The following is a 17,513-nucleotide window of genomic DNA, read 5'->3' as shown; positions in this document are numbered from 1 at the left end:
CAAAAATGTATCTTTAATAAATAAATGAATATAATTTATAAATAGGAATGAGGTAGATCTCTTCGACTTGGTCAATTGAAAAGTAGCTCACCTGCAGAAAAAGTGTGAGCGCCCCTGCTGTATGGTATAGTAGCTGGACGGAAGCCATTACTTCATAAAAGTTTGACAAAATGCTCCTGAAGGACTCTCAAACCATGAGAAACAAAATTCTCTGGTCTGATGAGACCAAGATTGAACTTTTTGGTATGATTGCCAGGCGTCATGTTTGGAGGGAACCAGTACCATCCCAACAGTGAGGCATGGTGGTGGCAGCATCATGCTGTGGGGATGTTTTTTAGCGACAGAAACTGGGAGACTTGTCAGGAAAGAGGGAAAGATAGATGCAGCATGTAAAGAGACATCCTGGACGAAAACATGCTCCAGAGCGCTCTTAAACTCAGATTGGGGCGACGGTTAATCTTTCAGCAGGACAACGACCCTAAGCACATATCAAAGTAATGACTTCAGGTCAATTCTGTAAATATCCTTTAGTGGCCCAACCAGAGCCCAGACTTAAATCCGATTGAATATTACTGGAGAGATCTAAAAATGGCTGTGCACCGACTCTTCCCATCCAAACTGATGGAGCTTGAGAGGTCCTGCAAAGAGGAATGGGCAAAGAGGAATAGATGAAACTGCCCAAAGATAGGTGTGCCAAGCTTGCGGCATCGTATTCAAAAATACTCGAGGCTGTAATTGCTGCAAAAGGTGCATCAACAAAGAGCGAAGGCGGTGAATACTTATGTATATGTCATTTTTTAGATTTTTATTTGTAATAAATATGCAAACATTTGGTGTATTGTTTGTGTAGAATTTTAAGGACACAATTAAATGTATTCCATTGTTGAATAAGGCTGTATCATAACAAAATGTGGAAAAACTGAAGAACTCTGAATACTTTCCAGATTAACTCTATATATTATTGTATATTTAAAAAATATTAGTAATGGATTTAATTTAGCATTGTGTAATGGTATAGCAAACATTTTCATATTTTTATGAGTCACTTTTTGTGCAGTATATTTGATTAGCATTCATTTTGGAATCACCCAGACCTAAGCCTTGACGAGAATGTTTGTGAATAACACGTAGTTTCATATCATTTGACAAGGGTTATCTTGTTAAACTGTAAGTATTTTGAACATACTTAAATACATAAATACTATTAGACTCAAGAGTAAAATTATTAAATCAGTGTTCATATTTGAGTAGACCCCAGGTTCAAAAAAGTAAAGAACCCCTGGTAAATTTGATGTAAATTAATTTTGAGCTACCATAAATTGCGCGTTCTGCTTTATTTATTGGCATGGACAATCGCAACATTACGATGCAGGCGGTGTTTCTGGGTGTTGCTGATAAATGTATTTCGCTTTGCATAGTAGAGTTTTAACTTGCACTTACAAATGTAGCGACCAACTGTAGTTACTGACAGTGGTTTTCTGAAGTGTTCCCGAGCCCATGTGGTGATATCCTTTACACACTAATGTCGCTTTTTGATGCAGCACCGCCTGAGGGATTGAAGGTCACGGGCATTCAATGTTGCCGTTTACGTGCAGGGATTTCTCCGGATTCTCTGAACCTTTTAATGATATCACGGACCGTAGATGGTAAAATCCCTAAATTCCTTGCAAAAGCTTGTTGAGAAATGTTGTTCTTAAACTGTTCGACAATTTGCGCACGCATTTGTTCACAAAGTGGTGACCCTCGCCCCATCCTTGTTTGTGAATGACTGAGAATTTCATGGACGCTGGTTTTAAACCCAATCATAACACCCACCTGTACCCAATTAGCCTGTTCACCTGTGGGATGTTCCAAATGAGTGTTTGATGAACATTCCTCAACTTCCTCAGTCGTTTTTTGCCACTTGTGCCAGCTTTTTTGAAATATGTTGCAGGCATCAAATTCCAAATGATCTAATGTTTTGCAAAAAATAACGTTATCCAGTTCGAACGTTAAGTATCTTGTCTTTGCAGTGTATTCAAATGAATTTAGGTTGAAAAGGATTTGAAAATCATTATATTCTGTTTTTATTTATGATTTACACAACGTGCCAAATTCTCAGGTTTTGGGTTTTGTACATAAAAGTACAAACATGCCTTTATTATCCTGGTGCATACATCCATTGCAGATTACATTTACTGGTCTTCGTAGCTTGGCTGCGGAAATGTATCATTTAGTTTGTTTACTGAACATCAGGACGAAAGAGAGTGGCAAAAGGAAGACTAGAGGATTGACTCGATTAAAAGCCAGATAAAACGTGCCCAATTACCTAACTTTTACTTGATTTGAGCAGACCAACTCGAAAAAGGAAAATATTCCTTGTTACTCCAGGTAATGGTTTCTCTTTACTAGAGGAGAGAATACAGTAATAAAAGCTACTTGTCACATTGACCTCGGTCAACCAGCAAATGGGGAGGAGGAGAATAATTACAAAGACAAGAAGACAACAGATAAAATATACAAAAAAGTTGAGGGGAAATGGGTGGGAAGCTAAAGTGGAACACTAAAGAGAAATGTGACTTCAGTATAACTCCGCAAAACTGGGGCGGAATGTGAGAGTACTCTGTGTGGTTGTTACATTGACAAGTAAATGTGTTGTGTGGTTCTTTGTTCACATGGCAGTGTCCAACAAATTCAAAATAGGAACAGGCAAAACTAATGTGGACAAGTGGGACACATTTCAGGAGAATGAGTTAAGAAGCCAGATGTGCAACTCAGCAGGATCCAAATAGGCTGCATCTGATCACTTTTTCTCAACCCAGTAAAGCCACGACAGTCAGTTTTGCACAAAGCAGGGCAGCCTATAAAATACATTTTCCCTTTGGGGTCGCGGGGGGCGCTGGTGCCTATCTCAGCTACTTTCGGGCGGAAGGCGGTGTACACCCTGGACAAGTCGCCATCTCATCGCAGGGCCAACACAGATAGACAGACAACATTCACACTCACATTCACACAATTTAGTGTTGCCAATCAACCTATCCCCAAGTGCATGTTTTTGGAAGTGGGAAGAAACCGGAGAACCCGGAGGGAACCCACGCATGCAAACTCCACACAGAAGATCCCGAGCCCGGGATTGAACCCTGACCACCCAGGACCTTCGTATTGTGAGGCAGACGCACTAACCTTACATTTAGTTTTAGATTATTAAATTATTGGGGAAAAGTTGATAATTTTCTCAAAAATACAAGTGGATGTGACATAATAAGTACTACAGTATGATTTTGTGCATGTGTGCGCCTCCGTTTTGTTACCTCTTTAGTTATATTTGTGCAGCAGTATATGAGGATGTCACTGTGCGTGAGCTTTATAACAAGCCCGGGCGATTAAAAAACATGTTTCATGGGCTAATTGTGTGCTAAAGTTGAAGATAACAGACTCCATTGCACATGTAATGTAACACAGCATTGATGATAAAATCAATTTTTATTCCACAAATCTTTATATAAAATAAAAAAATATATATATATACATTTTTTTTAAATAAATAAATATATATATAAATATATATATTTTTAAATATATTTATATATATATATATTTTTGTTTTTTTTTGCTGCACAAAATATAAATATAAAGACTTGTGGAATAGAAATGCATTTTATCATCAATGCGGTGTTACATTACATGTGCAATGGAATCTGTTATCTATAACTTTAGCGCACAAAAACAAAAATATATTTTTGTTTTTCGTTATATGTGTGTATATATATATGTATATATATATATACACACACACACACACACACACACACACAGGGATCACCGCTAACAAGCTGGCGCTCCCCAATGTAAACAAATGCCATGGGTACACCCAACATCCACTGTAATGATACCAAGTACAAGAGCGTATCTTGTCCATACCACAATGATTGCAGCGATAATTTTAATTATCACAAAATATATTTTCTTTTTTTTTTTTAAATATATGATGTTTATAAACTCAGGAAATATGTACCTGGACACATGGGGACTTTAAATATGACCAATGTATGAACCTGTAACGACTTGGTATCGGATCCATACCCAAATTTGTGGTATCATCCAAAACTAATGTTAACCATCCAAACAACAGAAGAATACGTGATTATTACATTTTAACAATAGTGCAGGTGGAACTTGTTAAAACAGAAAGTAAGAATATATCAACAGTACATTAATAAGTAGATTAACAATGCATTTTCTACTGCTTGGACCTCATAATTTTGACATAATAAATTAATAAGAAATGACACAATATGTTACTGCATATGTCAGCAGGGAAATTTGGAGCATGTGTTTGCTTACTACTAAAAGACAAGTTGTCTATCATGTTCGATATTTTATTTATGGGCACATTTATTCCACGATTGGAATAAGAAACAAATGTTTAATGTACCGAAATATTTTTTGTTAAAACAATTTTTTGTGATCCCCTTTTTTAAAAACACATCGAAAAGTATTGGTACACTCTATATTAGGGCTGTACCGATACCAAATATTGGTATGGGTATATGTATATGTATATATATACCGTATTTCCTTGAATTGCCGCCGGGCATATAGTATGCGCTTGCCTTGAATTACTGCCGGGTGAAACTCGCGTCGCAAAATATTTAGCACATGCTTAGTATTACCACCGGGTCAAACTTGTGACGTCATGAGTGACACTTCCCCTGTCATCATTTTAAAAATGGAGGAGTCTGATTTCAATACCGGTAATTTGAAATCGGATAAAGGGAAGAAGATTAAGAGCTATTCAGTAGGATTTAAGGTCAAAGCTATTGAATACCGGTATGCTAAAAAGAACAGTAAGCAGCTATGTTTTATTAATATACCGTAACTGCATGTGTCAACTATGAGTCATTAAATGACTCCCGCCTCCTGGTGGTAGAGGGCGCTAGTGATCCTTCTTGCGACTACTAGGCTGCAGAAGAAGTGACAATGAGGACCTTTTAGGATGTGACACTCCGATGCTGGCAATGTAAACAACCGGGCTGAAATAAAGCATGTTCCAGTCCTAAATACCCAGTGTATTATTTATACAATAACACTTCATGGTGGCAGCGGTGGGATAAAGAGATCCCCCACGGAGCAGATCGGGTAGGGGAGTAGTCCGAGGGTAATTCTGTCGTTGCCCGCACTTGAGGAGCTGAGCTAACTGATAGCAGCGGTCTGATAGCAGTTTTCTAAAATGGACTTTCAATCGAAGCAGGAGGTAATAAGGGGAAGATATCCATCGAGACAGAGAGACTTTTAAAACTGAAGATAGATAAGGAAGACTTCTATAAACAAGTTATTGATGCTTTTGATCAGAAGGAGCTGACATGGACTTCATTTATAAGTAAAGGTAAGACCATAATAACGTTTTTTTATTAAATGTGCTTTTCATGATGGTATCCTTACATCACAGTCAATTTTTTACTGCATGCCTTTGATAAGTGCCGGAGTGAGAAGAGGTTTTGAAAATAATTAGCGCATGCTTACTGCATGCCTTTAGTAAGCGCAGGAGTGGGAAGAGATTTTAAATTAATCAGTGCCCCGGCGGCAATTCAAGGAAATACGGTATATATATAAATATATATATGATTTATATTGTAATTTCAGCATAGCAGTGATTAAAAATCCCTCACTGACATTATCATTAGACATTTATAAAAATAATAAAAAAGAACAATAGTGTCACTGTGGCTTACACTTGCATCGCATCTCATAAGCTTGACAACACACTGTGTCCAATGTTTTCACAAAGATAAAATAAGTAATATTTTTGGCTCATTTAATATTTAATTACAAATTTACATTATTGCGATCAGTTGATTAAACATTGTCCTTTACAATTATAACATATGTATATTTTTTTAAATCTACTACTCTGCTTGCATGTCGGCAGACTGGGGTAGATCCTGCTGAAATCCTATGTATTTAATAAATACAGAATCGTTTTGAATCGGAAAAATATTGTTTTTGAATCGAGAATCGAATCAAATCGAATCGAAAAAAATCGATATAATATCGAATCGTGACCCCAAGAATCGATATTGAATCGAATTGTGGGACACCCAAAGATTCACAGCCCTAACATATATATATACTGTATATATATATATATATATATATATATATATATATATATATATATATATATATATTAGGGCTGGGCAACGATTAAAAATTTTAATCGAAGTTAATCGCACTTTTTCTCCGATAAATCGCGATTAACTGCATTGTATACGCAAAGCCCAATAATGAATTCAAAAGTAGTGTGTAGTGCACCTCCATCCATTTTCTACCGCTTATTCCCTTTTGGGGTTGCGGGGGGTGCTGGCGCCTATCTCAGCTACAATCGGGCGGAAGGCACCTTTATTGGAATATTCTCCCACATGAACAAAAGCGCCAAAACATTTGTTGTGCAAACACAATGTTAAACAGTAGCAGTTAAATAGCATATTTTATGAAAATCAACTCAAAAAATGTAAATACAAACATTTAAGCTTATTTCCACTGCCAGGGTATTTAAGTTATCCTGTTTGTTATGGAAAATAAATATAATCTACATTCAAATCTCTGAGCCACAATCATAACATCCGAACAGGCAATTTCTGAGGTAACAGCAGGAACATTTTTTTTTATCAGGGATCTTATGTTTAAAAAACCTATATTATAAGTAGTGGGCTGTTTTAGGGAATTTCTGATCAAATTATCCGTAGTAGCAATATTAATAATGTTGTGTTTATTATGCGTAGTGCACTTAAAATAATCACGACCATATCTAGGAATTGATATGATGGGAATTTTCCGATTGTTTGCTTGGTGCTTTGATAAACTGAACGCATCATATACATGGTACTATATTGTGATGTTATGAGCCAGGGAATAAAATAACTACCCTACCCAGCATGCAACAGGAGTGACGAGCATGCGCGGTAGCCCGGTATAGGTTGTGTCGCCATGACGGCATCTTGTATGTTGTGATATGCACGCTCTGAAAGCAAACATTAAGAACCCAGCCAACACTCCTCGTCTGCATTATTCATAAATAGACAGACAACACATATACTCCGCTGCTTCACAGGCCGCTGGATGTAGCCGGCAAAGTATTCCCATGCTAGCTAGCCGGTCTAGCAAGCACGCGTCATTCAGTCCAAAACGGCCCGATCCATCCACATTCAGAATTGTCTGGCGGTCGTAAGTGATCCCGGAGTGACCACGCTGTAAGCCAGCCATGAAATTTGCAGAAGTGTCCGGTATTTTTGCCAAATGTTCCATCTTTACTAAGAGCCCCTCCACGCCGAAGCGCATCCGGGTGCCGCCATCTTTATAAGAAAAGGCGTTAACAAAATAAAAGCATGTAAACAACATACGCAAATGCGCGATACAATAATTGTCGGCGTTAATAGATTGATGAGTTAACTCGTAATTTAAGCATTAATTTGCCCACCCCTAATATATATATACATATATATATATATATATATATATATATATATACATATATATATATATATATATATATATATACATATATATATATATATATATATAAATGTATATATGTATATATATATGTACATACTGTATGTATATGATATAATATATATTCATATGTATGTGTGTGTGCATTTATATACATATATACACGTATATACATATATACATGTGTATACTGTATGTATAAATATTTGTATGTACTGTACAAATATAGTATGTATATATATAAATGTAAATATGTATATAATGTGGGTTCCTGCCACCCTCCTAAAAGTTGCTTAGTGCCAGGAAAAGCAATACAGACCCCTCAGACCATGACACAGTTGTCATTCAACTAAAGCTAAGTCCATGTATCATCCCAAAAGTTATTAAAAAATATGTAATGAAAGTTGAAAAGTTACACACAAAATGTTTTTTTTCTAAAACAAAGCATGTTTTTAATACTGTAGTCTCACTATGTCGTATATATGCTGTATGCATAGTTTGTTTTGGTATGTATTGTACGTTTTTTGCCTGTGTTTTCTTTTGTCCTAATGAGCCTTCTTAAAAATTAGATGCCGTATCTAAAGACCCACATTTGCTCGTGTTCAGTTAATAGACTCTCCTAACAATTAGGGAATATTTATATTTGGACCATTTACGGTCTCCAATGTTTCTGAACTGTGGGAGGAAACTGGAGTATTTGGAGTAAACCAACACTGCACAAGGAGAACATGTCAACCGGGTACAGAGGGGTCTGAACCAAAGCTAGGCTGTCAAAGATGTCAGAAGAAAATGTTGCCATTGTTAAGCATTCGAAATTTAAACCAGAACAACAGTTGATTGAGAAACATTGTTTTCAAAATCTTGTCATGGCTCTAAAACGTTTTCCTTTGTACTTTGCAGATTTGACGCACACATATTCCAATGTTCCTTACAATTAAGTGCAAAGATTTCACAAATTAGCTGGGAGAGTGTGTGTGACTTCACATTTCCCAATGTTTATTCTTTCCGAGTATTACTATGTTGGGAAATGAATAATGCGTCTCTGTGTCGAGAGCTTTTATTTACAGTATATCTATCTCATGCACCTTTTATTGAGGAGATATTATTTTGATTATCCCTAGGGTTTTTCTACTCCTCCTATCACCAGTATATACGGCTGCACAGTGAACTTTATGTGTGTTGGATTCATTTGGATAAACCAAAGCTGGTAGGCTAAGAGAGGGAGTTGTTTGGAATAAGGATCCTTTTACAGTGGATATGTGTTGTTTCTCTAAACAACGCTCCAGATCCCTGCCAGTGCACTGGACTATATCCATCTATGGTGGGAACAGTGGAACACTTTTGCTGAATGGGTTACAAAGTGGTGAATCCATCCATCCAGAATCATTGTTTAAATTTGACAATTCATCTCTTGATTTTTGTTTGTTAATTTTTCATAGACTAATAAGGACACAACACAGATGAACACACAAGGATACAAATGGTTAGTCTTGTCTATTGCGTGGGAAACATGTAAGTGGACTTAACAGGTAAAAGTCAACCAGGTTTGAAATAACAACCCCCACAAAGTATATACGTTTACTAGTAATGGGGCGTGTTCAGGAAATTACTTTAAAAAGGAAATATTGTTGCTTTACCAACAAGTAATAGAATTTATCTTTTTAGAAATGTAATGTTACTATGGAAAGTAATTAATGTGTTACTTTAAAAAAAAGATCATATTTGGCATATGGCAGTGGAAAGATGTTTCATGAGTGCGGAGCGCGTGTTTTGTGCCTTTTAAAAGGCGCTGCCTGTTGCCAAGTGACATGTGACGTCAGCGAGTGTGCGCTCAAAGCAATATTTTATCAAATCCAGCCTCCGCCATCCGAGTCACCACTCATGAGTCCCCATTTTGCTCCCAGTGTCACCCACTCTGGTTTGAATGTAGCTTAAAAATTTAGATAATGGGTTTCACAATGTAAAGCACTTTGAGTATTTTGAGAAAAAGGGCCATTTAAATTTACTTCACTTCACTTTGCGAAAAATTCAGCACACTTTTTTCCACGTAGTGTGTGTTTTCATTTCCTGACACTTCTTCCCTGTTTCCTTTACCTGTCTCTGGTTGGCAGTCAGGATGCGTTATGTGCTGTTCCTCTGGACAGGGCTGGATCCTCTTTCATTGTTTAGTGCAGGGGTCAGCAACTCAAAATGTTGAAAGGGCAGAATTGGATCAAAAATACAACCCCAAAAATCTGTCTGGAGCCGGAAAAAAGGAAAAGCCTCACTATAGACTGGACTGTCACCGTATCCACCGGGCATCCATTGCACCAGTCACCATGCGGGGTCCCCACATCTGTGGTCCCTTCCTAGGTTTCTCATTGTTATCCCATTGGGTATAGTTCTTGCACTGATGTGGAATCTGAGCCGAGGATGTCGTTGTGGTTTGTGCAGCCCTTTGAGACATCTCGCTTATAATGAAGGCAACACATGATGTGTCCTTATTCTCTATATAAGCCAACTATCAAAATGACTGACGCAAATCTTCCTTGACAGAAATGCTGAAATGTTAATATTTATGCTACACATTTTTTACATTAATGGAAAGAGGGTGAGAGATAACCTCTAGAAATTACTGTCTTAGAACGACCAAATGGTAAATGGTAAATGGGTTGTGCTTGTATAGCGCTTTTCTACCCCTTTTTAAGGAGCCCAAAGCGCTTTGACAGTATTTCCACATTCGACCATTCACACACACATTCACACACTGACGGTGGGAGCTGCCATGCAAGGTGCTCACCAGGTCCCATCAGGAGCAAGGGTGAAGTGTCTTGCCCAAGGACACAACGGACATGACTAGGATGGTAGAAGGTGGGGATTGAACCAGTAACCCTCAGATTGCTGGCACAGCCACAAAAGTATAAATGTGTGTGTCCAAGTTAAAAGAAACGGCAGGCTGCCGTCTTCTAATGGATTTATTACAATATTTACAAGCTGGGTAATGTTTGCTGTGGTCTGGAACGACAAACAACTATCATAAATGCAGCCAATGTTACATACAGATAATACATACTTTAAATTAACTGAAATATACCTAAAAATTAGGCATAATGATGCCATATGTACATACAGCTAGCCTAAATAGCATGCTAGCATTGATTAGCATCCGGTCATGCACCGACCAAATATGACTGATTAGCACTCCAACAAGTCAGTAACATCAACAAAGCTCACCTTTGTGCTTTCATGCACAGCACCCTCCCGGTAACAGTTCGCGATGCCACCTCAGTAGAAGCATTTAAGTCTCACCTTAAAACTCATTTGTATACTCTAGCCTTTAAATAGACTCCCTTTTTGGACCAGTTGATCTGCCGTTTCTTTTCTTTTTCTTCTATGTCCCACTCTCCCGTGTGGAGGGGGTCCGGTCCGATCCGATGGCCATGTACTGCTCGCCTGTGTATCGGCTGGGGACATCTCTGCGCTGCTGGTCCGCCTACGCTTGGGATGGTTTCCTGCTGGCTCCGCTGTGAACGGGACTCTCGCTGCTGTGTTGGATCCTCTTTGGACTGGACTCTCGCGACTGTGTTGTATCCATTGTGGATTGAATTTTCACAGTATCATGTTAGATCCGCTCGACATCCATTGCTTTCCTCCTCTCTAAGGTTCTCATAGTCATCATTGTCACTGACGTCCCACTGGGTCATTATTGTCACCAATGTCCCACTGGGTGTGAGTTTTCCTTGCCCTTATGTGGGCCTACCGAGGATGTCGTGGTGGTTTGTGCAGCCCTTTGAGACACTAGTGATTTAGGGCTATATAAGTAAACATTGATTGATTGATTGAATGTTGGTGGACAAAAATTAGACGAAGTAGGAGTGGCATAAAACACGTCTTTCTGTGACAACATCGGGGAAACTTGTACATGCAAACTACGGTGAGTTCAAGGACCGCCAAAACTAGCAGGACGGAACAGAGCTTGCAAAATACTCTCATCAGTGAAGCATGTTTAATATAAACAATGGCATTTCTAACATTTAGGAATGTTTGTGTCATGTTTGTTATCCTACCGAAACCATGTTAAATCAAATATATAATACATAATATCAGTGACGTGGAGTCAGGGGAGGCAGGTGAGGCGTGGCCTCACCTGCCATCATGGAAAGCAAAAAAAAAATGTAAAAAGAAAAAAATTAATACATTTTGCCGTTCAAGTACTGAGAAGAGACTTGCGTTGAGTCAACAGCCAGTTGAGCCTCACCATGGATTGCGCAATGACTCGGCTAACTGCTGGCTGCTGTGCAGTGAGACCGTATTGCTATATAAATTATATTATACATTTCCAAAGTTTAGTTAGCTGAGGTATATAATGTACAGTGTATTTTGTCAACAACTGTATGTGTGTAACGTATTTCTTGTGCTGGGCAATCATAAAACGCCTGCGAAGACACACGCAGGCGAGGAACCTGTTCTCCCGCCACCTGGTGATAGAGGGCGCTAGTGATCCCAGAGATCCTTTTTGCAACAGTTTGGCTGCAGAAGAAGTGACAACAAGCCGCAAGAGTGAGCAGCGTGTGTTTATTTTTCAAAGGAAGGCCAACGCCGGAGCTAAAAGGTTTGCTTCAGACAGTGATCTCCATCAAGACAGAGAGACTTTCAAAACTGAAGAAAGATAAGGAAGACTTCTATAAACAAGTTATCGATGTTTTTGTTCAGAAGGAGCGGCGCATGGACTTCATTTATAAGTAAAGGTAAGTCCATAATCACGTTTCTTTTATTAAATGTGCTTATTTGTGTGCTACAGTTTGTACGTGTAAAGAATGCTAGTATGAGCTTTTAAACATAACCCGTTAACTGCTGCCAATCAAATGGTGAATAAGATACTCTTTAGGGTTCATATGTTTGTAAATCTGACTGTGATGAAGTCAGTGCCTCACCAGCCATGAACCTCACCGCACGACACTGCTTAATATATTATGCATTATAAATATATTATATATATAATACATTTTTTAAAAAGCTCCGGGGAGCTACTTGAGCAGCGCTAATGGGCCGCAGGTTGCCGGCCTCCGGTTTAGTGGCTATGCTACTGAGACTAGTGTTTGCTTTCTTTGCACTCCCGAGCTGCACTACGTCTGTGCTCAATAGTATTACCGGATATGTCGTGGAATGTCCTTGATTGATTGATTGAAACTTTTATTAGTAGATTGCAGAGTAGAGTACATATTCCGTACAATTGACCGCTAAATGGGAACACCCCAATAAGTTTTTCAACTTGTCGGGGTCCACGTTACTTAATTCATGGTATGTCCTGCATCCTGGAATCCCAACTAGGGACTAATTACTGATTAAAAGTAATTTTCCAAACACAGTTTATAACTTTGCTCACATCTTTTAATTCTATGAATAAGCCAACAATGGTATGCTAAAATTACAGGTCAACGCAGTCAAACAGGCCTTGAATGCCTGTTAAAGATGGTTGAGACTCTTTTCAAATTCCCATTTCTATCCACATGTTCATGTTGTATGTATTATTAAGTGGATCATAAGGAGCTCTGGGAGAACAGGTTGGATGCTTCAAGTGGAACAATTACTCTTCTGTTAGAATAGGTCACTGCACAACATCAAAAGGACTGACCTGATGTGTCAGTCCTATGGGTCACTGGCCAGGTAGCTTTTAATCTTGCAGCCCCCCTACACAAATATATGAAAATCACCCAAACCCTCTTTTGACCTCTTTTTTTAGTGAAGCCACATGCCATGGGGGGGATATGAATACACACCTTCAATAAACCTTCAAAAATGTCAAGGACAGCAAAGAGCAATGTGTTTATTCCTTCTTCGTTCAAAGGACCCCGGCTTATTAGTGATTCCCAAAGCCCAAAAAAAGTCTGCGGGCTATAAAGAGTTTTCCATTCGGGATCCAGTACTCTGGAATGCCCTCCCGGTAACAGTTCGAGATGCTACCTCAGTAGAAGCATTTAAGTTCCATCTTAAAACTAATTTGTGTACTCTAGCCTTTAAATAGACCCCCTTTTTAAACCAGTTGATCTGCCGTTTCTTTTCTTGTTCTCCTCTGCCCCCCTCTCCCTTGTGGAGTGGGTGGGAGTAGGGGGGGCAGGTCCGGTGGCCATGGATGAAGTACTGGCTGTCCAGAGTCGGGACCCAGGATGGACCGCTCGTCTGTGTATCGGCTTGGGACATCTCTGCGCTTTACTGATCTGCCTCCGCTTGGGATGGTTTCCTGCTGGCTCCACTATGAACGGGACTCTCGCTACTATATTGGATCCACTTTGGACTGGACTCTCACGGTTATGTTGGATCCACTATGGATTGGACACCATCCTTGGCCGGGCTCCGGCGTTCCCTGCCTCGCTGTCGGACTGCCGGCTCTAGCTCTCCACACGTCTGTACAGACGAAAGAAGAAACACGGGCATGTCTGGATGACCCGCCTTCATATTTCCAGTGGTTAGATCCGAGTTACGAAACCGTTTTATTATGAAGATGGCTGTGGCACGTTCTTTCCGATGTCACTTCCTGCGTGGGGCGCGGTCTTTCTGGCATCACTTCCTCTCCGAACTCATTCTGTAAACGATCAATGAGTCCACACTGTCACGCCCATGAAATCATGTTTTGTTTTTGTCATGTTTGGTTTTATTTTTTGGACACTTGTTTCCTGCTTTGGCACTTCCTTGTTTGCTTTGTTTCCATGCCTACTCATTAATTTTCACCTTGCCCTCATGTCACGCCCTTGTCCTCAGCCCTGACACCTGTTTGTAATGATTACTGGTATTATTTAAACATGTAGTTGCCAAGGGTTCAGCCTGGCAACTTTTCATTACCCCCAACTCCGTTCATGCCATGCCATGCCATGCCATGCCATATTCCTCAACTGCTTCATGCAGTGCTATGCTGTTTATTATTTCAATCCATGCCACGTAAGTTTTTGGTTTATTATTTATGCCACAGTGCAAGTTTTTGTTTCATGTTTATAGTTTGTAGCCTTTGTTTTTTCATTATTGAAGTTTGTTCTCCGCCATTGTGCACGCAATTTGTTTGCCTTTTTGTTACTAATAGTGTTAAAAATAAAATTGTACTCACATTCACCTCTCGCTCGTGCCAACTATCCTTTGCGTTGGAAAAACAAACTATCTCCAAGTCATAGTCCAATTCCTGACACATACAGACCTAAGAGCCAGAGATTCAAGAAATAAACGGCGCATTTACCGGTGTAAAAAAATTATCCAAGGAGGGAGACCTTAAACGATGGTTTAGTGTGGCTGAAACGGGGCTTAGGCAAAAATAATGACTTGTTTAATGAGTTATCTGGCCTAATGTAGACAGGCTATTAGTGTATTTTGGGGGAAAGCTGTAAAATTGTTTAGAGCCAAATGCTCTGTTGTGTTTTATGTAGATCAACATTATCGTAACTTGCATTAACAATTGGTTTGATATACAAGCTTAGCGGTGCCGCTACCACAGCAGCCTAGTTAATGTTTCCACTACTACTGAAGTGACGCACTGTACTCCATCTGTGCATGTGTGTGTGTGTGTGTGTGTGTGTGTGTGCGTAAGCATAGTCCTGTTTCCACACAGACCAAACTGACTCATGCAGGTTATGATGTAACCCACAAAGTTTTTATGCAGTCATTGTGGATGTGGGGGTTTTACTGGGCTTACCTTTTGCTTCTTTTGTCATAGTTTTTGTTTAGTTTTTTTCCACAAATTTATTGTAAAAATGAAACACAAGAACACATAACCAACCAATTTTTGAAAAATGTGTTGCACAGCTATAGGGGTACTTTGGAAAGAGCTTTTGATTTGCAAGTGTAAAAGCCCACACCACATCAGAGATGTTTGGTAGGTTCAATTACAGTAAATCCCGCTGGTAGCAGCGTTAGGCCACCCTTTAGACCAGGCGTGTCAAACTCATTTTAGATCGGGGACCACATGGAGAAAAATCTACTCCCAAGTGGGCCGGACTGGTAAAATCACGGCATGATAACTTAAAAATAAAGTCAACTTAAGATGGTTTTCTTTGTTTAAAAATAGAACAAGCACATTCTGATAATGTACAAATCCTAATGTTTTTATTTTTTTACACTTACATGTTGCGGTTAATAGTATTCTATCCTTATTTGTCGTTGTTTATATGTTCGGGATAAATTATATGATAATGTTCATCAGTGAACTCATTGGTTTGAATTTTTCAATTTATCAAGATAAAAAAAATTATATCAAAATCCAATTACAGGATGTAATTTATGTCGTATGTTCTTTTTCCTCGACGGATGTACTGTCATGATCTGTGGTCTAGATCATTGGTTCTCAAATGGGGGTACGCGTACCCCTGGGGGTCCTTGAAGGTATGCCAAGGGGTACATGAGATTTTAAAAAAATATTCTAAAAATAACAATAATTTAAAAATCCTTAATACATATATTTATTGAATAATACGTCAACAAAATATGAATGTAAGTTCATAAACTGCGAAAACAAATGCAACAATGAAATATTCAGTGTTGACAGCTAGATTTTTTGTGGACATGTTCCATAAATATTGATTTCTTTTTTTGTGAAGAAATCTTTAGAATTAAGTTCATGAATCCAGATGGATTACAATCCCCAAAGAGGGCACTTTAAGTTGATGATTACTTCTGTGTGTAGAAATCTTTATTTATAATTGAATCACTTTTTTTTTTTTTTTTACAAGTTTTTGTTATTTTTATATCCTTTTTTCCAAATAGTTCAAGAAAGATCACTACAAATTAGTAATATTTTGCACAGTTATACAATTTAATAAATCAGAAACTGATGACATAGTGCTGTATTTTACTTCTTTATCTCTTTTTTTTCAACCAAAAATGCTTTGCTCTGATTAGGGGGTACCTGAATTAAAAAAATGTTCACAGGGGGTACATCACTGAAAAAAGGTTGAGAACCACTGGTCTAGATCATGTTTTGTTTAGTTATGTCCTGTTAGTTTTGGACTCCTTTAGTTTCTGTTTGTGACACCTTAGTTTGTTTTGGTTGCCATGGTTCTTAATTATGTTCACCTGCCTCTGATTAGGGTTCGACCGCTCATCTGCTACCCGAGCACTAATCAGAAGCATTATTTAAGCCTGTCTTTGTCAGTTCGTCGTCCTGGCGACATTGTTCTTTTCTTGCTCTGTGCTGACTTGTTTCATGCCTTGCCATAGTTTGAATGGTAAATGGTAAATTTGTTGTACTTGTATAGCGCTTTTCTACCTTTTGAAGGAACTTAAAGCGCTTTGACACTATTTCCACATTCACTAATTCACACACATTCACACACTGATGGCGGGAGCTGCCATGCAAGGCGCTAATCAGACCCATTAGGAGCAAGGGTGAAGAAACAATAGAAAATACGTACTCATATAGTAGTACAGTTGTTATTAGTGACAATAAACTTATTTTAAAAGGGTACATTATCACCAGACCTATGTAAGCGTCAATATATACCTTGATGTAGCAGAAAAAAGACCAGATATTTTTTTAACCGATTTCCGAACTCTAAATGGGTGAATTTTAGCAAATTAAACGCCTTTCTATTATTTGCTCTCGGAGCGATGACGTCACAACGTGACGTCACCTAGGTAGTCAACCGCCATTTTCTCAAACACATTACACGCAGCAAGTCAAATCAGCTCTGTTATTTTCCGTTTTTTTGACTGTTTTCCGTACCTTGGAGACATCATGCCTCGTCGGTGTGTTGTCGGAGGGTGTAACAACACGATCAGGGACGGATTCAAGTTGATTTACGTAAAATGTGTATCGATTAGCACGGCATGCTAATCGATTTTACCGGCGATGGTAAGGCAGACTTGGCACAGAGATGTATGGATATCCTGCAGATGCATTTCCAATGATAAAGTCAACGAAATCACGAAGGTGAGTTTTGTTGATGTTATTGACTTATGTGCTAATCAGACATATTTGGTTGCGGCATGACTGCCAGCTAATCGATGCTAACATGCTATTTAGGCTAGCTGTAGGTACATTTGTAGCTATATTTGCATCCAGT

General features: G+C 38.7%; 1 long non-coding RNA gene across 1 annotated transcript in view; it reads left to right on the top strand.

Moving 5' to 3' along the window:
* Positions 1-4,959: 4,959 nt before the first annotated feature.
* Positions 4,960-17,513, top strand: part of LOC133564914 (uncharacterized) — a 35,654-nt gene continuing 23,100 nt past the window's right edge. Inside the window, exons 1-2 of the long non-coding RNA XR_009809370.1 lie at positions 4,960-5,365; positions 12,059-12,218. This is a non-coding gene — a long non-coding RNA (uncharacterized LOC133564914). The remainder of the gene's footprint in view (positions 5,366-12,058; positions 12,219-17,513) is intronic.

This window comes from Nerophis ophidion, linkage group LG13 (assembly GCF_033978795.1).
Source record: "Nerophis ophidion isolate RoL-2023_Sa linkage group LG13, RoL_Noph_v1.0, whole genome shotgun sequence".
In the NCBI taxonomy this organism is placed as follows: domain Eukaryota; kingdom Metazoa; phylum Chordata; class Actinopteri; order Syngnathiformes; family Syngnathidae; genus Nerophis; species Nerophis ophidion.
Note: the sequence above shows the minus strand (reverse complement) of the source record. Positions and strands in the feature narration are given on the sequence as shown.